Source organism: Neltuma alba, unplaced genomic scaffold, assembly GCF_004799145.2.
Source record: "Neltuma alba isolate B1F8T4 unplaced genomic scaffold, ASM479914v2 tig00012479_pilon, whole genome shotgun sequence".
In the NCBI taxonomy this organism is placed as follows: Eukaryota; Viridiplantae; Streptophyta; class Magnoliopsida; order Fabales; family Fabaceae; genus Neltuma; species Neltuma alba.
Genome location: NW_021636954.1, coordinates 70,036 through 76,886, shown reverse-complemented (window position 1 = coordinate 76,886; position 6,851 = coordinate 70,036). Strand labels below are relative to the sequence as shown.

The window sequence follows — 6,851 nt, the reverse complement described above, 5'->3', positions numbered from 1 at the left end:
TTTCCTTTTTTCTCAAAAAATTTAATTAAAGATAAAATATCTTTTATAATTATATTACTCCTCCGGTCTTTAATATAAGACCTACTTAACCAATTTGATTATATTAAAAAAGTTAGGTAAGTTAGTTAATTATAAAAAATATGACATATTTTTCCTAAAACACCATAATCATCTTCCTTAATATTCCATTTCCCTTTTCTACTTGATTAGGGTTGAGGGAGTATCTATAAGGGTAATTAAACAAAAATTGATTAATGTGAGAAATAAGTCTTATATTTAGAACTAAAATCAACTCAATAATTAGATTTTATATTAGAAACGAAGGATTATTATATAATTATATATCATAAACGTGCATACATGAATGAATAAAAATATACATCCAGCAGCCTGCTTGTAAATTTTTTGAGTGGTTTAAATTAATATTGAAAAAGGGCGTAGGAGAATAAAAATGAAATGATGAAATCACGCACCCACACCACACATAGTGATATTGATGACTTAGGATGCCATAGTCATTGTTTTGCTGCATAATAAAGGACGTATCATTTGATTGATGCTCTCTTCCAAAAACGCTGTGACCTTTGATTAGTTTATTGTCGTACCAAAAAGAAACAAATAAAAAAAATTAGAAAAAAAAAGGGAACAAAAATGGAATATGCGCTAAAAGAAAAGCCACCGACATCAAAATCTTAGATCACAGTGAAATGGCTTCTGACAAATTCGCCTAAGATTTAACATCAGCATCAGTATCGGGTAGAATATTATACATATTTGCTTTGGGAGCATCCAAACATAATGAAAACAACGTAAAAAGAATGGATTCGTCGTTTTATTTGGTGCTCTTTTGATTTCAACATATTTTCGAGGTTGAAACGACAAGCCCCTGTATACCAATGGCACATAATTAAATATACCTAAATTTATTCCGTCAAGATCAAGGAACAAGGAGCCAGCTACCCAAACATTCATGTAGAACAGATTAGGAAGGTGGGGGGGGGGGGAACAATACTTAAAGTCAAGCTTTTTTATAATCATTATGTGAAGTTTCCTGATCATAATTTCTCATATGTCCTATTTTTTTTTCCTCACATGAGTAATTAAATGATGATGTCAAAAAAACAGGACAATATTGAGAAATTTAACATGATGGCTGTAAAAGATGGTGGTTGTAAGAAACTAGAGGTAAATTTTGTCCTAAAAAATATTAAATATAAAAGAAATCCATTCCATTTTTAACTTATCAAGGTTACGTATACAAAATCTCTATGATTCTAGGACTAAACTCATCAAAAATTAAAAATATGTCCTACAAAGTTTTTTTTTTTTTTCTTTTTTCTTTTTTCTCTCTTTCTTCGGTGAGAATGTCCTATATAAAGCTTTTTTTCCCCCCTCTTATGCAAGTTGCATTAAAGATAAACATGAATAAAGCCAAACTAGGATGATGAGTCCCAATCAGGGATGTTAGCAGTAGCCTCGTTCACCATCTTTACCAGAGTCACCTGCAAACATCATTATCATATAACATAGATTAGCACTGCTTCGTCACCACTAAGGGGAAAAGCATTTTAGATATTCCAACATACATATCATTCATGACCATTTCAAATTACACGTCTAAGCTGTCAAATAAGTGCCTAAAAATAATGTTATTACATTCTAACCTAGTGACACCTGGTTAGAAAAATCTCTTTTGGATAGAAATGTGATCCGAGTAAAGGCCTTTGCACTTAAAAGACATATCCCCCCTCCCCCATCTTGTGATGTTTACACTCGGCTCTCATATGTTCAGAATCACGTTAAGGTTAAAACTACATTAGGATAGGGTTAAAATGGTAAAAGTAACTCTAAACAAGCTGTATTAGATTAGCTTAAAATAAAACACTTTTGTACTTTACAAGACAAAACTTCTCTCCATATATTTATTTTGTGTAGCATAAAATCACTTCTCCAGCAAATCCGAATGGGTAAACCCAACGGTTGCTCTTGCCAAAGCCCAAGTTTTGACCCCTGTCACCTTTGCCACATGACAACCTATTGTGTTTCTTATAGTGAGACCTTCTGACCTACATATTTAGTTCTCATTCAACAGTCCCTCCCATCTCAGTTCTTTTCTTTTTCCTTTTTTCGCCCCCCTGATCCATCAACACATTTGATTTCTAATTCTTATACACACTCCGCCTACCATTAAAATTTAAGGCGTAACTATAGGTTCTTGGTCAAAAAAAAGGCGTAACTATAGGGCAACTTGTCTTATACGTGCCTTGCAGGCAGGGCGAACTTCAAGGCCAAGCAAGCAACTGAGCGCCATGGAAACGAGGGCACGAACCTTGGTGTCGATGGACATTATTATATTATGCATGTTGGGAGTGTAGTGGTACTTGCTGGTGCTCTTGCCCCACTAGCTAATGAGGCTAATATTCATAATGGGCTCCCTACATTTGTTCAAACCAACACCTTAATCTACGGAGGAATGCTTGACCTTACACAATTTTGAATCTCTGTTTTTCTTCTTCTGATTTATTTGTCATTCTCAAAGGAAATAGGCACAAAATGTTTAGAGCCCATCACTCAAGCTGGCCCACAGATTGAAATGAGATTCACCATTTCGGTGAGTCTAACATGTTATGCACTTATCTCTCTTTGATTGAACTGGATGCTAGGGCATGCATATCAGGACACTAATGAGTGCGCTAATTTGATCGCTAGAGTCGCATATGGTATTAAAGGCCGATCTAATGTTTTCAATTGATCCTTCGATAAGCTGTAAGAGAGACTACTGTGTTGACTTAGATAAACAGAGTTCTCAAATTACCCTGTTTTGCTTCTTTTCTTTCTATGGCTTTGCCATAACCTTTCATTTAACAAAACAGAAAACTCAAGTCCCTAGTATCAGAAAACTCAAGAAATATACTCTCCTCTTTATATAATTCCATCAATTCACTAGAGAATGGAGAGGTGGAGAGGGCAAGCAAGAAGGATGAAAGAACATTTCATGCACCATAGAATCCATTAGCAGGGTCCATCTGTCTCCTCCTTCTCCCCACCCGTTCAATAAAGATCTCCTTTCCTTCTCACCAAAGGAACAGCTTGATTTGTACAGAGAACCCTCAATCCCAATGTTTCTAAGGCTCAAAACAAGGGACATCAGATAACTACATGCAGCACTACATGTGCAAGACAAGCAAATGTTCTAACGCGGACAACACTTGCTCGCTTCACAAGCTAGCTCATACATTGGCTGACAATCTTCATCATTGTCTAATAATGTCAGGCAGCATTAAAAAATGGATATTTTTACGGTATTGGTGCTAGTGGCCTATATAGATCAAACCAAGTCTCTAACATATTTATAGTTCTGCCTCTATGCTGCAGTGAAATAATGTCACATGTCAAATCATTCCCTATAGAAACTTCATTTCATACACAATCTTAAAATATGGATCACCAATAGGATAAATAATGTGTTTCTCTACTTTAAAGCAATTAGACATTCAAAGAACTCGACAAAATCATTTGAGATGAATAAGAAGCCAACACTCTGAAGGCTGGAAACTGTGAGGAAGAAAATAACTTCTACAAAATGGAATTCTTTAGTTCCTGATTCAAAATTTTAGATATTTGGGCCTATGCATAAAAATTTTACTGATTTTCTTCTCAGATTCTGTGCAGGAAAGACGAAAATATGCATGTATAGCATAAAGACTCTAATCCGTGACCATGGGTTAAAAATTTAAGAGTATAAAACACTGCAAGTACAGTAAGCACTTCATGCTGGATAAAGTAATTCTTCTAAATAAGGTGCATTGCTTAAAACAATTGGCTTAGGACAGGCATACCACGCTTTCAGGAACCCCAGGTGGGGGTAAAGGCAGATTTTTTGGTATAGGTCCTTGCAAGTATGACCTTTTGTCGAATCTCCACTCACCAATTTTTCCATAGGTCAACTCACCCTGAGAATCATGGAACACGATACAGTACTTAAACTCTTAAAGAAGCAAGAAAATTAAAATGAAAGAAGAGTGCTTTTCCTTCGTGGGGAAAAAAAGTTGATGTCTACTCAAGCAGTATTCCGCAATGTAATATAATGCAAGTCTCAATACCCTGGAGCCGTGCTGATTTAGGAATGATAATCATAATATATTCAAAGATTGAAACTTTTCCATAATACAAGGACAGGGAAAGATTTAAAACACGTTACCTTTAAATTGTAGTCACATCCATAAGTATAATGAAGAATATACTTGTTCTTAGTTTCAAGATCCCATGGAGGCTGAAAAGTTGCATAGAGAAAAACGTGATTACAGAAATAGGAATGACTGCTAAACAAAACCCACTTAAAGCTGATAATGATATAAAATTAAGCCCACGTCCAGAATGATATGATTATGCCAAACCTGCAGCATAAAGTCTTTGCGCAAAATATGCCTCACGCCATGAAGGGCAGATGCTATAGCATAAGCATACCTAAATTCAACAATAACATCAGGAAATATTCCTTCACGAACTAAAATGTAACATACTGCAACATCAATTGTCTATATTTCGGACATACATACATTTCTAGCACCCATCCAAAGGCGTTATCAGTCTCTGGGTCCTCTTTCATCATCAAAGAAACATTCATCCATGTGGGAGCAATCTCTGCAAGCAAATCCTGTAGACAAACAACCAGAAGCAATATCAAAGGCTATCCCAGCCAATCATCATCCAAGACAATGACGATGAACTACAAACAAGCAGGAGCACCAGCAGCAGCAGCAGCAATTGTTATTTAATTAAAAGAATTACTACAATGATGAGAGCATGGCAAATTATGCAATCATGAACAATAATATGGACTCCGTCTACCTTTTTAATAATTACAGGAGAATTTCCAATTGGATCAATATTTGTGACTGGTCCAAACTCTTCAGGATAATACTTCCTTACAATTTTCTCATTCTGATCAGGCTGATGTAAAAAAATGGAAAAGCAGCAGGATGTCCTCCATAAGCCAAATTAGGCAGAGGATTTATAAAAATGTGATCAGGTTCTGCCATCAATACGTACCTGCATCGAAAGTGGAGGTAGTCAAGTTTGTGCGTTATTAACATAAAAGATGGGTCAATCTCAATAAAGATCATACTCTTCCTCTATAGTGGCCTGTTGCAACCACTGAACAAATGCCCATGGTCTATTCAAAACAATATATCCCTACAATTTACAGAAGTAATATGTCAGAAACCCTCGTAAATATTAATTGACAAAAAAAAAAAAGAAAAAAAAAAAACAGAACAGAAGTTCATTCTTCTGCTATAAATTAAGCACAAGCAACTTCCATGCAAGCCATTCAAAACTGAATATTTATGATAACGATGAACGAAAACTGAAACACAGAAATGAAAACTAGTAGATAGGAAAACAAATTTGAAATATGTCAGGTCAATATCATTTTGCTTCAGAGATAAATATATTTCATGGATTATGTAGGCAAATTCTAAATCGTAGGAAAAAATATTACCCAGTAAACATTTGGAGGCTGAAATCTGAATCTTTTGAATATTATTTCTCAAAAGGCAGAAAAGGGGGGAAAAATCCCTTAATATTAATTTCCTAGAATCAGTTTACCACTGAAGAAAGTTAAGACTCTGAACCAGTTCCAAACTGAAATTCTGTAATGATCTTTACTGGTTGATACATATTTCCGGACCCCTACTTTATTCTAAGTCATAAAAGAGATGATATAATCAATCAACTTAGGAAATGAACATACGAAAATTTGCAGCAAGGCTATATACCAAGAACTTCAAAGATGATTAAATTTTTCCACCAGAAGTAATGTCTTTTAATCAGTCAGATAAAATAACAGAGAACAGCTAGTAAAGATAGAAAACCGCTAACAAATAGATTTGAAAACAGTAAGCTCACCCGGTCCAGACCTGGTGGAAGAGGATCAACTACAACAGTTGGAATTTCATCCATCAAGTTGTCAGCCGTTCCTGAATGTAGAACTCGAGTGAATCCTCCCATCTCTGAGCCAGGCAAATTCTTTTTCTGTTTATACCAGTAATACATGATCCGGGACTGCCATTTGCTGTATGGAGCATCAGTTGATGTTAAGGCAACATGAAAGGGTGCTCTAGTTGTCCTCCGATTTTTCATCTTCCTAGGCATCTCAATAATGGGGTCAAACAACAACCCATCATCCATGGAATGAATCGCCAAATTTTGTGAAGAACTGTAGCGCATTATCATAGTTACCACATTATACGTTGCAAAGGAAGAGCCAAGAACCAAAAGAAGCAGAAATAAGAGTGAAGCCCGTCCCATGGTCTCCCTATTATAGAAAGATGTCAAAATATCATGGGTCTGAACTTTCCTCAGTTCTTCCTAGAGCAAGTTCTCTACCCTGTGATCCTCACAATCAAATAGCTCTCAATACAATGTTCATTTCTCAGCTCATCAGCAGAGGACCTTGATTAATTCTCCTCAAGAATGCCCAGTAACCAAACTGCAAGAAGTTGAAGAACAAATTCAAAAGTAGTTTGGAAAAATATATCGAAGTGTTCTTCAGTGACTTCGAAATAAATCCATCAGTTCAAATAACTTTCAAGCACTGTTTTGTTTGGTAGTACTATCAATAATTTGATTCTTTATAAAAATAATTCGCACGCTAAAACTCTCTCCGGTCTCGATATTTTCAACGGTTTCTAACAGTTGATGAAAAGATTATGAACAATATCGATCATAGAGGGGAAGATGATCAAATTTGTAATGTGGGAAGGAAACAAACCGAATCTTTCGAATGGAAACATAAACACAAGAAGTTCGCAATCTTCGCCTCTCGAAAAAATTTTAACAGAGTAAAA

General features: G+C 35.5%; 1 pseudogene; it reads right to left on the bottom strand.

The window, feature by feature from the left end:
- Nucleotides 1-1,393: 1,393 nt before the first annotated feature.
- On the bottom strand, nucleotides 1,394-6,370 carry LOC114727502 (hydroxyproline O-arabinosyltransferase 3-like; annotated as a pseudogene).
- Between the last annotated feature and the right edge of the window lie 481 nt (nucleotides 6,371-6,851).